The 18366-nt window shown below is 43.2% G+C and overlaps 1 protein-coding gene across 2 annotated transcripts in view; it reads left to right on the top strand.

Annotated features, from left to right (window-relative positions):
* Nucleotides 1-353: 353 nt before the first annotated feature.
* The window catches only part of LPIN1 (lipin 1), a 173813-nt gene continuing 155800 nt past the window's right edge, over nt 354-18366 (top strand). The window contains exon 1 of one of the 2 annotated variants that reach the window (XM_066597150.1): nt 354-376. The gene's annotated coding sequence lies outside the window, so the exon portion shown is untranslated. Of the gene's footprint in view, nt 377-508; nt 640-18366 lie in introns of those variants that run through there. The other variant, XM_066597120.1, reaches the window with a different exon arrangement.

Genomic DNA, 18366 nt, shown 5'->3' with positions numbered 1-18366 from the left:
CTCTTCTGGCACTCAGCACTTGGGGCACATAACACAGTAGTCCATCATAGCGGCCCCTGCATTAAAGGTCCAGTCTAGCAGGTTAGCAAGGACTTGTATGGTAATGTTACATGTAAGACAAGGCAGCAGCTCCTTGATACTATGTAACATAGAGTTGACAAGGACTATTTATCGGACTTCAGTTGTGTAAGACACCTCATAGACAAGATTAGAGAAGAAAAGTCACCAGTGTTCTGTACTCTCCAGCCCGGGCTTTGTGTATGAACTCGACCCGGTTAGTGAAGTGGAATACTTTAAGAGTCAGTTGTAAGGAAAGAGTGTGCTCGCCGCCTGTCTCAGATTTCTCAGTTAGCTCCCATTCCAAGAACTTGTGCAGGTAAAATTAGCAAGCAAACATGATCAGCGTAAATACGTTTCCCCCGAGGCTTCTTTGTCAATTGCTTCCGTGTAAAATGTCGGTTCACAGTAAAAAACTGGGGAGATTGTAGCCTACTCAGAATGGATGTAAACTCTCAAGAAGACGTAGCCAAAGACAACCTGGAGAAAGGAAGACAAGACAGTTCTCCAGAAGACCACTCAGAGGAGAAGAGACTGACACTAGCAGGCATCCCACTGGGCCTGGAGTACAACTGGTCTTGGGTAATGTAATCTGATTTTTAATGGTGTGCCTTTGATAGAACACAATAAATGCAATCAGATCTATTCAATGGAACTGGTAGAAATGTAAGAAAGTTTTATAAAATGTGTCAAAGGCGTCTGGGAAATGCCTTATCGTGTTCAGTGAAATAATCATTCATGGATACAGAGTGGAAAATAATACTGATAAAGTGACAACTCAGTAGTGACAGACGAGTAAAGTGATATCTATTACTGAGCAATCGAGTCCATTATGCATCTATCTCATATCTATCTATCTATCTATCTATCTATCTATCATATCTATCTATCTATCTATCTATCTATCTATCTATCTATCTATCTATCACTCTATCTTATATCTCTCTATCTATCTATCTATCTATCTATCTCATATCTATCTATCTATCACTCTATCTTATATCTCTCTATCTATCTATCTATCTCATATCTATCTATCTATCTCTGTCTCTCATATCTATCTATCTATCTATCTCATATCTATCTATCTATCTCATATCTATTTATCTATCTATCACTCTATCTTATATCTATCTATCTATCTATCTCATATTTATCTATCTATCTATCTATCTCATATCTATCTCTGTCTCTCATATCTATCTATCTATCTATCTCATATCTCTCTCTCATATCTATCTATCTATCTATCTCATATCTATCTATCTATCTCTCTCTCATATCTATCTATCTAATATCTATCTATCTCTCTCTCATATCTATCTATCTATCTATCTATCTATCTATCTCATATCTATCTATCTATCTATCTATCTATCTATCTATCTATCTATCTATCTATCTATCTCATATCTCTCCCTCTCTCAAATCTACATATCTATCTCTCTCATATCTATCTACCTATCTATCTAAAATCTATATATCTATCTATCTCAGATCTATCTGTCTATCTATCTATCTATCTATCTATCTATCTATCTATCTATCTCTCATCCATGTGATAATTTGACCCAATGCCTAGCCTTATACTTAAATGACAGAGAGGTTTAATTCATTTAATATGAATTTCTCCTTTAGCACTAGCAACGTGCAGCATAGCAGATGTAGCAGCTGCAATGTGGCCCCACAACTAAAGAGGCCCAATGCAACTCTGAAATAAAGGGCATTTTTTGATGATATTGGACGATAGAAGGGAATGTGGAAAATTGTGGCCCCATTTTAGATATTAGTATGGAGCCTCATGATAACTCCCGGCTGTGTGCATTATCCCATGGTAGGACGCACAGATAAAACCGCTAGACGCGTTGCGGACGAAAAACGGCCTTTCTCACAGCTGTCTCGTGGTTTTATCTGTGTGTCCCACAATGTGATAAAAGAGAATAATAAAGGAAGAAAAACCTTTTGCACTGAGAAACCCGGCTTACTTGTTTGTTATGGAGAAATAACCCTGCTGCTGGGACTTGCAGCTCACCGGAGTAACCCGTGCACTACCAAAGAGGTCGGGGATTTAAAGCCCATTGAAAGAGGTGAGCTTACAATCTCTTTTTTATTATTGCACTGTGTGCATTATCGCTTCTCTCCAGCATTAGTCTTTGCATTATTTCTGTGACATCTTGTGTGGATTACACCTGATGTTTTCTTCCTATACTATGATGTCACAGTGACATTTCTTGCGTCTGTTATTTCTATGCTATGATATCATAGAGTGCATCAGCATTCTCCCTGTACTATGACTTCACTGTGCACATTATCCCACTGCTGTGACATCACTGTGTGCACTATCAGACTACCGTGATATCATTGTGCACATTATACCATTGCTGTGACATCACTTTGTGCAGAATCCCTGTACTGTGATATCACTGTGTGCACTATTCTGGTACTGTGATTAAACGCTGGTAGAAAAATCACAGCATGTCCTATATTTGGGTAAAATGTGATTGTTCCCAGTGAGACAAACCAAGTAATCTTGTAGATATACCTTTTAGTGGCCAACAAAAACACATGATGTAATAGCAAGCTTTCCAACCAACTTTAAGCCTGAAGAAGAACCCTGCGTTGGTCCGAAAGCTCGCTATAACATCATGTATTTTTGCTGGACAAATAAAAGGTCTCCTATCTACAAGATTACTTGGTTTCTCTTGCTAGGAACAATCACATTTTGCTCTACTGGCTAATATGGTACCAAACTTCTTTCTATATTTGCGTGATATCTATCCTTTTTTTTCATGGGAGCAAAAAAATAATAATTGCGTCTCATTCGCATGCAGATATGATTTTCGTGTGAGATTTTTTTTTTAATTTTCCCTTTGAAACAACATGTAATTTTTATGTGCATGAAGGACACGCATGAAAATCGTATGTGCAGCGGTGCATTATTCTTGCAAAATGCATTGCAATTGCAGAGAAAATCGCAGGATTACAAGCGAGATATTAGTTTGAGAGTCACGCTCACCAATGTAAATACGGCCTACCTAATGACTGGGAGAAGAGGGAAAGGGCGGAGAATGGGGATGAAGCTTCAGTCTCTTTCTTAGACCGTGCGTGAGACTCATGCTATGAGAGGGGAAGCTACAGGACGGTAGACATCAGTGCTCAGCTCTGGCTTGGGCTGCTGGAGCCAAGAGGCGGCAGAATGGGTCAGGGGGACAAGCAGGGGCCATGTTGACTTCCTGCCAGATTGTATTCTTTTGAGGGGTTACAGGGCCCATGTGCTGCTCTAAACAGCTTATATAGTTTGTTGGAAGATTCCCAAGGACATAGGAAATCTCCAAGATCTACTGAGAACACATCTCCGTCATGCGGATAAGCCTACGTACACCAAGAGCCACCCTCCACATGCAGCCGTGGCCCCCAAGATCAGCGGAGGAACTCCCATTTTATGCTATATGAGTAACTAGCTTGTTATCCGCGAGTTCGTCCGATGTGGAATTTGTATTTTTTAATCTAATCTGTGTTTTGCTGTATATTGAAACGTAAAAAGTTGAAATAGTGAAAGGAATGTAACAGCGATCTGCTATGTCAGCAAAGGTCTGTACACAATGTTTTTGGTCTTGCCATCTTTTGCTAGGATATAAAGGTTTTGTGGGCTGTATACATGTGAGCCGCCACATACAGCTGCCCATGAGAAAAACATGTTTAAGACCAAAAAATGGATAGGAAATACGATTATCAAAAGGAAACCATTTCTTACAAAGCTGAGAGGAAATAAAAGCTGTGCTGTGATTGGTTGTGATTGGTCCATGTTAATGTGTCTTTGGTTCAAGTTTTAATCCCAGGCAACGCCGGGTAGCCCTGCTAGCTTAATAATCGCATATGTACGACAACAACGACTGCCCCCATGTGTCTTCCCATTTGTGTAGGCATAGCTTATGATGTGCACCCCCTTCTCCTCTGCCTCGCCGCACGATGCCAGTGGCGGAGCGGAGGTGTGCCTACGCATCACCAAATCAATCTGTCTTGTTGCACTTTTTGGAGAACCCTGTAAATCTTTAAGATAAAACGTAGCCTTTGTCATTCCTCAGGATGCCAGCTATCTCTTTTCCAAATTTCATAAAAATTGGTTCAGCGGTTTAGCCGTGAAAAGGTAACAAACAGACAGACACACAGATAGTTACCTTCACATTTATAATATTAGTATGGATTTAGGCCTTCCTCACGCAGATGTTTTTGTACAGCGTGATTGGCTGTGATTGGTCCATCCAACGCTAGCTGTGATTGGCTGAGGCGGCTGTCACTCAGCTGGCTCAGCCAATCAGAGCAATCTCTTGTTGGGAGGCGGGGGCTTTCAAATCGCATCACTAGCAAAAGATCCTTTGTCGGCTTGATAAGTGCCCGGCAGCCGGCCCGGAGCTACAGAGAACACCAGCAGGGACCCCGACAGCACTTGCTAGGCAAGTATAGATTTTCTTTCCAGTATCCTTGGCTGCATTTTCAGCTATGCTGAAAATGCAGCCAAAACACTGGCAAAGCTCTACCTTTGCTTTTAGTGAAAACACATTATTTCCTGGGAGAGCGGTGTATAACACAAAACACGTGACGTTTATTTTTTAATTATGAATACTAAAGCAATAGGCTGCACTTGTGTGATATTTGAAAAATCTCATTTCTGCTACATCTGTAATAGGTGAATTAAACTCATTATCAAAACAATCCCTCCCTAGAAGGAGTTGTCGGAATGGAATGAAATGTTCTCTGTAACTATGATTACAATATCAGAACAAAAGGATTGTTTATTGTGGAGAGTTGACCCCTTGAAGGGCGGCTCTAGTACCCTGTTGTACCGCCTCTAGTTTGAATTCAAGATGTGATACTGGAGAGCATGGAGGCTCTAGTACCCTGTTGTACAGCCTCTAGCTAGGATACAAGATGTGATACCGGAGGGCATGGAGGCTCTGGTACCCTATTGTACCACCTCTAACTTGGATGCAAGATTTGATACGTGCTGGCATGAAGGCTATAGTACCCTGTTGTACAGCCTCTAGCTAGGATACAAGATGTGATACCGGCGGGCATGGAGGTGATGGTACCCTGTTGGGCTGCATCTTGCATGGATATAGGATGTGATACGGGTAGGCATAGAGGCTCTAGTACCCTGTTGTATCACCTCTAGCTTGGATACAAGGTGTGATACAGGCGGGTATGTAGACTCTAGTGTAGTGGACCAGAGTTAACGAGACCCCTCCATAAGTATGAATGCTTTTCTCTTGTGCCTATGTGTTGTCAGTGTCCTCAATGTTGTATGAATTTGATGTGTATTGCACCTCTGCAGCACTGAATGGGTTACTGTCTGGGTTATGTCTGGAAAATGTATCTTGTTGTGTGTCATGTGACTATATTATGTATATGTGATTGCACGGTGTATGCAAGGAGCTTGATCCAAGAAAGTCTGAGAGAAAGAGAGACTGGAGAAATCTGATGATTTCTGCCTTGTCTTATAAGGGACCCCAGGATGAAAGAGGCTGAGAGATTGCCTTGTGTGTGCCCTGGGCTCAATTCACCCAGGCCTTTCCTCTGTTGACCTGGAGGACTGAGAGAGTGAAAGGAACCGCCATGCAGTGCTGAGTGCCCGTCTTCCAAATGTGAGTGTTGACCAATAGAGAGCTGGAGTGAGAGAGAAGGAAAGTGGCCGGGAACAGAGCACCACAGATAACTTGGACTGTGGACTCGTCTGTTATCACGTGAATCCTCCCTGTCACACCACTTTTGTGTTCTGCACCATTTTTCTTGCCGGCATGTGTAAAGTTGGACTTTAACTAGTTCTGCAAGTAAATGTGCTTAACCAACTGTTCCCGTTTCTGCTCTGAAAAGTTATCCCTGTGCGTGGGCTCTTTATTTAATCATCTGGATTCACTGCAGAGGACAGAATGGTGGCATCACAAGTGACAAAAGGACATTAAGGTAAACTGCAGAAGTTCGCAAAGAGTGGCAGCAAAAGCGGTGTGTTCAATAAAAAAACAGCCTTTATTGCTCCATGCTCATAAAAAAATACAGGCAACGTTTCGACTACATTAGTCTTTTTCAAGCCTGACTACACATCTAGTTAACACAGTATAAATAACACTTAACACATAAGACTCCACCAATCATAGACATGTAATCGCCCATATATTAATCATATAGAATGTACTACACCTGGAATATACTTAACAAAAAGAGTAGGTGTGTTCGGCTGCTCATTAGTAACCTCCATGCCAGACTGATCCCAAACAACATCTCAATGTGGCACATCACATGCGTCCATCACATGATCAGACTTGTAAGTACGGAGGACTAAGGGATCCAAAAAGACCAACTGCGCATGCGCAGCCGCAGCTGCCGAAGAGGCACATAGAAAGAAATACTCATGTTATACGCACAATCAAAATATGGCGCCAGCCAACCCGTACTGCACACACGCAGTGGAGCCGCGCCAACCATAAGATGGCATCAGCCAACCACTCTGCACATGCGCACTATATAAAAAAGAAAACCAGTTTGTTATCTCGCAGGCCAGTCAGAGAAACAAAGAATACCTATTAGACAGACCTTAAAAAGTATTCATTCAGCTACTGAAGTTTAGTGAGCACTAAAAAAAAGAAAAAAATATAACCATAACTGAAAAAACTAAAAATATGAAAAAACAAAAAGAAATTTCTGTAAAGAAAATATAATAAACAATTCTAAACAATACTATGAGAAAAATAACTACATTATGTGTGGATCAAACGTATATCATAGTATCAAGGAATCCACACTAAAAAGGAGAGACATAGATAAGATGGGGGGATAATCCCACTTGAGGTAAATTGTTTTAAACCTCTAATTACCAAAAAAGGCTCTAACAGTATATAATCTGATTCAAAAAGTAAACTGCATCTTGGGTTACCCCATGAAACTCCCCCAGCAGTAACTTGGATGGGTCCTGTGCTACCTCCAGGGGGGAAGATGGTAGAGCCCCGTGACAAGGTCTCAATCTACCCCGCTATTTCCTTGGCTGTTGGCCCACTCCTTGGATGCTGCACTAGTACCCTGTTGGGCCACTTTTAGCTTAGATACAAGATGTGATACAGGTGGGCATGTAGGCTCTAGTACCCTGTTGTACTGCCTCTAGCTTGGATACAAGAAGTAATACAGGCAGTCATAGAGGCTCTAGTATCCTGTTGTACTGCCTCTAGCTTGGATACAAGATGTGATATGGGTGGGCATGGAAGCATACAGGTTCCATATGGTATCCTGCGGCATATCAATCCATATTTACTGTAACTGAGCCTCTAGATCGTGCAAATGCATAGCCTGTTGAAATTGACCCAGATGGTCCCATGCATGTTCTATTGGTGCTAAATCTGGCGACCGGGCAGGCCACGGAAATGTGGCAATGTTGTGGAGGCATTCTTGTGATATCCTTACCATGTGTGGCTGAGCATTATTCTGCTGGAAGATGCCTCTTGGAAGTCGCCATGAGAGGAACACATGTGGCTGCACGATGTCCTGAACATATCACTGAGCTGTCATTGTTCCTCGTACGACTATTAGGGATGACCAACTGTCGTATGCAATGGCCACCAAGACCTTCACACCAGCTGTGGGGGTAGTGTGCTGCTCCACAGCAAAGTCCGGATTGAGACGCTTACCCAGAGGTCTCCAGACATGAACATGGCCGTGATCAGTGCCCAAACTAATCCTGTATTAGTCACTGAGGATAATCTGGTTCCACTCAGTGGCAATCTAGTTTTATTGTTCATTACAACACTGCAAACAGAGGCTATGGTGGGTGGATGTCAAAGGCAGTACATGTAATGGGTGTCGTGAAACTAAATGTCCTTCAGCCAAAAACCTGGAAAGGTTTTCAACGGGCACAGGGACCAGTAACAATGGTGCCATCTGTCTCTGGATGGCAGACAATGAACCAGTTGGAGCTGCTCATGCTTGTTGGACGATCCTCTCTACTGGTGGTCTGTCGAGGGCATCCTGAGCCCAGTCGCCTTGTGTGTGCCCACACACATCCACTGGTCCCAACACCTCCTAACAGCTGGTCAGAACGGCCCAGGTGGTGGACAGTTCGTTGATACAACCATCCAGAATCTCGCCTTTCAGTAATGCGTCCTTCTCAAAATCTGGTAACTTTGTGAAATATCTTGGATTGGGTCATAGTGGCGTCTAGTGGTCAACAAGTTCTACACAAGCAAAAAAGAGGCAGTTCTCAATGCCTAAACTAAACCTGTATTTGTTGCTGAAGACAGCCCAGTTCCACTGTGTAGCAGTCCAGTTTCATCATTCAAGACATCACTGCAAACGGTGGCGACAGTAGGTGTCAAAGGCAGTGTACGTAATGGGTGCCGAGAAACCAAATGTCCTTCTCAGCCAAGCACCTAGCAATGGTTCTGGTAGGCACAGGGACCTATAACTATGGTATCACCTGTCTCTAGATGGTGGACAATGAAACAGTTGGAGCTGCTCATGCTTATCAGATGCTCGGACGATCCTTTCTGCTGGTGGTTGATCGAGAGCCTGGTCACCTTGTGTGCATGCCCTCACTCATCCTCTGGTCCCAACACTTCCTGGTCTCGTTAGAACGGCCTAAGTTGCGGGCAGTTTCTCAATGCAGCCATCCAAGTTCTCACATTCCAATAATGCGCCCCCTTTCAAACTGTGGTAATTGCAAAATCTCTTGGATTGCATCGTAGTAGCGTCTAGTGGTCAACAACCTCTACACAAGTGGACAAAGTGATCCACTACTCGCAAGGAGCCTCTGGGAGCCTTTTTATAGGCCAAGGGTGGAACCACTTTTTGGGTCCCAGGTGCCAAGACCGTTCATCTAATCCCCACAACTCTAATCATTTACATATCTGCCTGAGATGTGACTGCATGACGAGTTTTACAGCAAAACGACAACTTCATCTAGGGGCTTGATTTGTTTGGGGGGTTTTTTGACACAAGGGTGTATATTAATCAAACATTTCCCAAAACAGTATCGTTCCCACCTCATTAATGTATGGAAAGTTCATCCTTCGAACACAAAGTTATTTACTATGTAAGAAAACGAGAACTAGATAGTAAGTAATTAAATACATGGGCCGCAGAGATGAAATCTACCGAGAGCTTGTCGACTTGTTAATGACTCCTCCGACAAACAACACTGTGCTGAAACTGTTAGATATAAGAAAACCTTGTAATAGCTGCATGACGCCGCTAATCTGTGAATAAACGTTACGGGGTGTGGGGGCCACATCTGGGCGGCATTGTAGTCAAGACAACTAGGTCTTCCTGCCGGATGTCTCATTAGGACTTGGTTGTAATGCACATTTTTATAACTGTTCTTCCTGTTGATTGAAATCGATCTTTTTCTCTTCAGACCTAAATTATCCTTATTGTTAGATGTATGTATAACTCTATAAATCCAGCAGGGCTGAGTTTGTCATTTAACCGTTTGGGGGCTTATCATTTGTGCATTATTTCATGGTTTACAGCCTAGCCTCTTAAGGCCGCCTGCAGACGAGCGGGTCGGATCCGGCGGCGAGAATTCTCGCCGCGGGACCCGACCCGAGCGCCTGCAGGGATGAGCGCGTACTCACCCGCGCCCAGCGGCCCTGGCTCTTTCATGTCCCGGCTGCCGGGCAGCTGGCGCATGCGCAGACCGGAGCCGCCGGCTGCGTGAGTGACGTTTCTGCGAGCCCCGCACAAAAATAGGACATGCCGCGGTTTGTTTGCCGCACGACATTTCGCGCGGCCAAACCGCGGCCGTCTGCATAGGATTGCGTTTGTTAACGCAATCCTATGCAGGCTTTGAGCGGCGGAAATCCCATGGGAAATCCCGCCGCGGGATTTCCGCTCGTCTGCAGGCGGCCTTACTTGGGAAAAAGCACCATGTTTCTAAAGGGGAAGTGAAAGGGGTTGTACCAGAATAAACTTTTTTAATCTATTCAGAGGATAGGTGATAAAAGTCTGATCATTGGGGGTCTCACCGCTGAGACCCCACTAATCTTCAGAGAACGGGGGGTCCTGTTTCTCCAACTTCTCATCACTGCAGGTTCACTGCACCCCCTGCAGTGACGTCAGATTGAATAGAGTGGTGGTTGCACATGTGCGGTGCCCCTCCATTCATTTCCAATGGGACTGCTGACGATAGCCAGGCGCTTGTACTTGGCTATTTCCATCAGCCCCATTGAAAATCAATAAAGTGGTGGCTGATGCTCCATTTAATCTGACGTCACTGTAGAGAAGAGGGGGACACAGGACCCCATTTTCAGCAGTGAGAGCCCCACTGATCAGCCTTTTATATAGATAGGTGATAAAAGTTTGCCCTAGTACAACCCCTTTAAATTGTCCTTTTGCTGTACTTTTAATACAAAGCGCAGTATATGCTGACAGACTTTGGCGGTACTTTGATGTAATTTTTATAAGAGATATTTGGCTTAGAAACACTGTTTTAGATAATTTGCAGATCATATGGAAAAGCACAGGTAGCACTTCGTAGTATCATGATGAGCTGGGTTTAAATGACGGACTCAGCTCTGCTACATCTGACAAACCCTGGCTTACTGTGTCTGACAGGCTGTCCTAAAAATACTTTGTCTGCTAGTGGATTTGAAAATGCATCCAAAGTCATTAAGTTAGGTCTCATATTAGTGTGTATGTTATGTCTGCAACACCTGAGCCCAAACCCCTGTGCCAACTACCTTTGCTGGGCACAAAGTGCCACCTGCACCCCCACCCACTACTAGAAGTACCAGCTAACTAAACTGTCCATGTGAATCTGACATAGTTGGATCGGAGAGCAGTCCTGCTCTGCTTACTGAATATGGGTTCAGATCACCAACCTATTTATACCTCTGCATAACACAGGTTGGCGTTCGCCGGCGGACGTGCGGACAGGCACAGCAGTGGTGGCGAATATTGATGTTCTAGAGTCATTTTCACACGGCCGTATTTTGCTCATTATTTTGGATGCGCTCGCATGAGTGTAGCGGATTTTGTGGAATGAAGTATGCTTATTTTACTGAACTTTTTAATAATATACGTAGTCAAACCTTACTGTATGCGTAGGTTGACTATGTTTAACCCTTTAACGACCACCCATATACAGTGGGCATTAATAGGCTTTATTCAGATGTAATTGCCTTTTTAAGGTGGCTGCCTCAGAAGCCTGGCACGAGTTTCCCATGCCAGAGGGAGCAGGTGCTCAGCAGTTAGATAACAGCCTGGCACCTGCTCAAACAGTGGGGACTAGAAAAAAACCCTGTCCCTGTTGTTTAACTCTTTATATGGCTCAGTCAGTGCGACTGTGACATGTAAATTGCAGACAAGGGGAGGGGGGCTCCCTCTCACACCCATCGGACCTCTGTGATGTGATCATGAGGCCCCAATGGGTTGCTCTGGAACACAGAGCCTTAAATATGGGCTCCGGGTCTGGAAGCTATGGTAGCCTATGAGCAGCTTAGCCTCTGGCTTTATAATATACTACTATACTTAAGTATAGTAGTGTATTAGAAGAATGATAAAATATGGTGATATTCATGCCCCCTAGTGGGACGAAAATAAAATAAAATAAAATAAAATAAAAATGTCAAAACCCCACCTTCCCACCTTAAGGGCTCCCACCCACTGGTGTTTTTTTCTCCACTGCGTTGCGAGAGTAAGTGAAAACTCTCGCAGAGCAATGCAAGAAAATTGCTGGAATATTGCAGCGATATCGCCAGTCTTTTCAATGGAGCCAGTGGCAGCAGCGCTAGCCCCATTGAAAAGATATGGAGAATGCCGCGGACTTCTGCCACAGCTGTGGCAGGAGTTTCCTTCAACCCCGCGGGGATGAAGGAATCCTCTGTCACAGCTGTCACAGCTGTCACAGCTGTGGCAGAAGTCCACGGCATGCTATGCCATTGCTTTCAAAGGGATCGGCACTGCTGCCGATCCCATTGAAAGCAGTGATTTCTGACAAGCCCTGCAGAATGATTATCGGAGAAGGGCTTGAAATAGAAGCCCTTCACCGATAATCATCAAAAAGTGGTTAACAAAATAATAAAAAGGTTACTCACCTCTCCTGCTGTCAGCCACGTCCTCCGGCTGGCTCCCCGGCACTGCTGTCCAGCACTTTCAGCAGATGGGGATTTAAAAATCCCCGCCTACTGAAAGGGCTGTGCAGTTTGGCTGAGGGCTCAGCCAATAGCTAAGCAGTAGCTGCTTGAAAGCAATGGGATAGCATGCCGTGGACTTCTGCCACAGCTGTGACAGCTGTGACAGCTGTGACAGAGGATTCCTTCATCCCCGCAGTCCCCGCGGGGATGAAGGAAACTCCTGCCAGAGCTGTCACAGCTGTCACAGCTGTGGCAGAAGTCCGCGGCATTCTCCATATCTTTTCAATGGGGCTAGCGCTGCTGCCGCTGGCCCCATTGAAGAGACTGGCGATATCCCAGCGATTTTGAGATATCTTTTGCGTTTTTCTCGCACTGCGATGCGAGACTTTAACTTTAGAATCGCATCACAGTGGAGAAAAAAATGCCAGTGGGTGGGAGCCCTTACTATGTAAAAAAAATAAATTCATGGTAACATCCGTCACACGGATCAACAAATGGTGCTATTAATAAACCCTCTCACAGCAAAAATGTTAGGGGTCTTTGATTGCATATTTGTTTTTTTTGTTTTTTTAAATAGTGTGGAAAAAAAAGCAAAAAAAAGCCTGTACAAGTAATTTAACATATTATTTTTACTGCACGGCGAAAGCTGGGAAGAATTAAAAAATATGCTAGAATTGCAGATTTTGTTAATCATGTCTCTAGAAAAAAAAATGGAACAAAATGTTACCAAAAATTGGATTAATGAAAACTAGAGTTGATCCTGTAAAAAACAAGAACAGTAGATTAAAATAATGCCATTAAAAAATACAACTTGTCCCACAGAACACGAGCCCTCATATAGCCGTGTCGACTAGAAAATGAAAAAGTATGGCTCTAGGAATGCAATGATGAAAAAAAACAAAAAATCACTAAGGGGTAAAACTATTATAGCCCATTATTGATCCATGAATTGCTACGTTTTCGTCCGTATTTTTGAATGAAAAGTATCTGCGCTTCACGGATGGAGATCTGCCAGTGTAATTACACATTTAGAGTCACTTTACACAGGCTGACAGTCGCCTGAGTAATCACACAAAGAAATAATTACAGCCAACTGTCGGGCCATGTAAAAATGGGACCAAGCAGGGCAAGTGAGCAAGAATCACTCACTTGTTGCAGTCATTCGGTTCTTAGCTCAAGTAAAAACCGAGCGCTCCCTCTGTGACTTCAGCCGGTTATCGCAATGTTATTGCAGAGAGCCTGGCTGGTTGCAATAGCAACAGGACTCCAGATACCGGCGTCCTGCATTGCCATTGCCTAAGATCGCTGTAATAAGCAATAAGGCATGGCAGGAGAGAAATCCTGCCATGCCTTATCGTAGAGATCATCAGTGTTGCAGTGTAAGTCCCTCAGAGGAACACAGAGGTGTAAAAAAATCAAAATAATGTACAAAAAATGTTAAAAAACCTTTTTTTATGCTTTTTCTCATATTAGAATAAACCCCCCCCCATATATTTGGTATCGTTGCGTCTGTAAAGACCTGTACAATAAATCAAACATGCTTTTTATCCTGCACAGCAAAAAACATTAAAAAAATGCTAAAAAACTGAGGCAAAATGCTAATTTTTAGCATTTTGCCTCCCAAAAAACGCAATAAAAGTAATCAAAAAAATGTATGCACTCCAAAATGGTACCAATAAAAACTACAGCTCGTCTTGCAAAAAAATGAGCCCTCAGAGAGCTCCGTCCATGGAAAATTAAAAAAAGTTATAGGACTTTGAATGCAGTGAGTTTAGAAAAAAATAATAATTTCCAAAAAAAGGGTTTTTATTGTGGAAAAACCTAAAAAAAATATAAGAATTTTGGTATCGTTGTAACCGTACCATCCCGCAGAAAAAAATGTAGTGTGTCATTTATGCTGCATAATTAACGCTCTACAAAAAAAAATCTATGGCAGAATTGATGCGTTTTCTCTCCCTGCGATCATAAAAAAAATAATAAAAGTTTTACAATATAGTCTATGTAACCAAAAATGGCACCAACAAAAACTACAGTTCGCCACGCAAAAAACAAGTCCTTATACGGCCGTATCAACGGAAAAGTAAAAAAGTTATGGCTTTTGAAAAATGGAGATGAAAAAATACCAAAAATCGTTTGGTCCTCAACACCAAAATAGGCCGTCTCATTAAGGGGTTAAATTCAGTTTTACTTCAGTTTCTCTGTTCCAAAACCAGAACAGAGAAACAAAAAGCCCTAACGGAGCCAAACGCAGATGTGAAAGTGGGCGTCTAGCTCCATTTAGAGAGTTGTTGACTTGCATTATGCAAATATCAAAGTGATCTGTTATACAAAAAAAAGACAAAAACATGACAAAATAGTAAATATTATTTGTAAGCCAATAATCGTCATCATACAAATTCACACACATTGTATAACCTCAAAATAAATGACTTATTAAATCAGAAGCACAAACGTAAAACGATACGAAAGAAAAGGTGGAAATGTTGAGCTGGCTTTATAAAAATGACAGGGAAAAGGTCATACAATGACAGTGAGACAAAAGCTAATCAGGCCTTTATGTGGAGGAGGGTCAGTTTTTAGTCACACCATTTTTGAAAAGATTTTTTGCACTGTTATTCATTTTGTTTGAAAAGCAATTTTGTCGATTATCTCGGATGTTCCTGTCACTGGAGAGCAAAAGGGCTTCTCCAAGTTTTACAAATTGCTGTGTAGATAATATCGCTACTAATTATAATGTAATCATACTGTTAGTCATGCCTTATTGCAGAAAAACTTTCAAAAGTGGAAGCCAGGAATGAAAATAACAAAAAATAAATAATGAGTACCAATAAGCAATGAAATTAGTTAAAGTGGATTTGTCTCATACTAATACAGTATAAGGGATCTTTCACACAAGCATATATCGGTCATCCGTGAAAACCAATGCATCAGATCACATGGCCGTATTCCCTCAGCGTGAAAGCGCCTGGCCAGTCAATATAGCACCAGGCTGGGCAAAAAGATAGTCCTGGAACTATCTTTCCGGCCGGAATACGTCGGCCGCTATCATAGGCTCCTATGGGACCAATGATAGAGGCCAGAGAAGGGAGGTGGGAGGGAGTTTAGCAGCGTGACTGCTAAACTCCTTCCCCCTTCACTCTTCCCCTCCGGCTATTTGCAATGGGAGGGTGTGTGACGGGGTGGAGCTAAGAACTACCCCATCCCGCCTCCTCCCATTTCTGGCTGCGGATAAGGGGCGGGAGGGGTTGGAAGCCCAGCTTTGTCTCCGGACTGCCCCCTCACACTGCAAACAGCCGGAGGGAAGGAGACAGAAGGTGAGCCGGTGAAGGGAGGGAAGGGGCAATGGCATGGCGGCCTCAGTCATATATGCGCCAGGGCCCATGCCGTCTAAATGGGCGCACAAACGTTAGATTTGTGCGCCTGATCACGCATTTTTATGCATCAGATTGTAGCGTATATCGGTTGGCTGTGAAAACGATAAACGCTCGTGTGAAAAAGCCCTAAGATATAGGGATGAATGCTGAGTTCGAAGATATATGGTTTTCTATATATTTGATTCAGTATTCTCATGTAAAAAAGCGTTTTTTAACTTGCCAGGACTCATAGAGAAAGTCTGTGAGTCCTGCTTTCTCCGCCCACACACTGTGATTGGCAGCCCTCACTATAGTGGAAAACAGCCAATCACTGTGTGTGGGCGGGGGAAGCAGGACTCCCAGGCTTTCTCTAGGAGTCCTGGCGAACTTAAAACAGTTTTTTACATCTAAATACTGAATCAAATGAAAGAAAACCATATATGCACAAACTCAGTATCTCCTCCTCTATCCCACACTGCCATTAGATAGGAACCTGACAAATCCACTTTAAACTAAGGATTTACTGGCAATTGAATTACTCTAGTCACGGTCATCACCAAGCATGGCCATTGCTATCGGCCGACCATGAAAACAGCGGCCGATATATGCTCATGGGAAAGAAGCCTAAGGCTAGGCTCACAGGAGCGGGTTGGATTCAACGTGTGTATATCCGCAGTGGAAGACCTGCAAATGATTGTGAAAATGAATTGTGAATGGTTGCATATGTGTGTGGTTTTCGCGCAGAAGTACACATATGGACAGCGTATCGTCCACGCGGAAGAAAGATCGCAAGCAGGAAATGACATTAGAAAGTTGTCCAACCTCCTAAAAAAAGTTCATGCATTTCAATGCCTGCTTATCGTCTACATGGCCAACGATCGTGGAATCTGCAATTCAAACCCACTTTTGTGAAACCCCCCTAAGGCAGGAGTGTTAAAGTCATTTTCACAGAGGGCCACATCAGCCTGATGGTTGCCTTCAAAGGGTTGATTGCAATTGTATATTAAGGGCTCATTCAGATGAGCGCTATTTCTATGGGTTGGTTCACATGAGCTTATTTTCTCACGCGGGAAAAAATACACACGGCATGACATATTTTAGTGCGTATTACACACCCCGATAGGCCATTGAAGTGAATGGGCGGGCACAAAAACGCAGGAAACTTGCATATATACTGCGTGTTTGCACGCCATTTCAATGGGCCTGTCTGCGTTCCCTTTTCTGTGCATAAATGTGCAGTGTATTTGCGTATATAAAAACATGCTTGGCATTAGCGATTTTTGATCGCGCAAATGCGCATAATATTTGGGCGAAAGTGATGTGCTTATACTCATGTGAATGAGTCCTAATTGTATCCCCCATAGTGGCCGCAGTAGTAATAGTGACCATCATAGTGGCCGCAGTAATAAAAGTGTCCCCCTATATTAGCCTCAGTAGTAATAGTGACCCTTATAGTAGCTCCAGTAGAAATAGTGATCCCCATACTGGCACCAGTAGTAATAATGACCCCCATAGTGGCACTAGTAGTAATAGTGACCCTTATAGTAGCCCCAGTAGTAATAGTGATTCCCATAGTGGCACCAGTAGTAATAGTGACCCTATAGCAGCCCCAGTAGTAATAGTGACTCCCATAGTGGCCCCAGTAGTAATAGTGACCCTTATAGCAGCCCCAGTAGTAATAGTGACTCCCATAGTGGCCTCAGTAGTAATAGTGACCCTATAGCAGCCCCAGTAGTAATAGTGACTCCCATAGTGGCCCCAGTAGTAATAGTGACCCTTATAGTAGCCCCAGTAGTAATAGTAACTCCCATAGTCGCACCAGTAGTAATAGTGACCCTTATAGTAACCCCAGTAGTAATAGTGACCCCCATAGTGGCACCAGTAGTAATAGTGACCCTTTAGTAGCCCCAATAGTAATAGTGACCCCTATATTGCAAGGCCAGCGGGCCACATAAAATGAGGCGGTGGGCTGGTTTTGGCCCTTGGCCTAATGTTTGGTACATGTGATCTAAGGTTTATGGGCCCCATATGGAATACAATTTACCGCAGTCAGTATATTTACATATCCCTCGTTTAGCACTATTTACTCTTCTTTCCCCCATAGCAATTTGAGTAGAGTCGATTTTATTACAGTAGATTTATAATTGGATCACATTTTGCACCGCTCAGTATAGAATAATATATGACGCACACGAAATGCACTTGAAATGTTCATAAACAAGCTGTCCCATGTTTTCTGAGAATGCACCGCCACATCACTGATCTGATTACACATGTGTGCAACCCATTAGAGGAAAAGCCATTCATGCAATGTGGACTCCTCACTTCATGTTTAGGGACTAAAAAAAATAAAGAGCATTGAACAGACCAGAGGATGCAGGGCTGGTCTTATAGACAAGCAGACTGGCATCGGGGTGCAGCAGCTGCTGAAAGGGATATCACAGACTGGCATCAGTAGCTTGCAACCACCACAAATTGTAATATAAGTTGCATAGTAGTATTACTTAACTCCTCATCATCCACTGTACTGAGCCTACTGCAAGCGTGGTGCATGCTAGCTGTGAAACACAACTGACACCTGGTGGCCGCAGTGGCTGGTATTGCTCCAATCCAAGCTGTTTAACCACTTAGATGTGGTGCTCAATGCTTACAGCATTGTCTAAGTGGGGTTCCTTCTGTTCTATGATTGGCGCTCCCTATAGGCCTCCAGGTCTGTCATCTAAGTGTACCTATTGACAGCCAGAGAACAATACACTGCAATCTCTGTAAATATTGCAGTGTATTATAGAAGTGATCAAACGATCACATGCTCAAATCACACTAGAGGACTAAAAAATTGCATA

Source organism: Eleutherodactylus coqui, chromosome 1 (genome assembly GCF_035609145.1).
Source record: "Eleutherodactylus coqui strain aEleCoq1 chromosome 1, aEleCoq1.hap1, whole genome shotgun sequence".
Taxonomy (NCBI): domain Eukaryota; kingdom Metazoa; phylum Chordata; class Amphibia; order Anura; family Eleutherodactylidae; genus Eleutherodactylus; species Eleutherodactylus coqui.
Note: the sequence above shows the minus strand (reverse complement) of the source record. Positions and strands in the feature narration are given on the sequence as shown.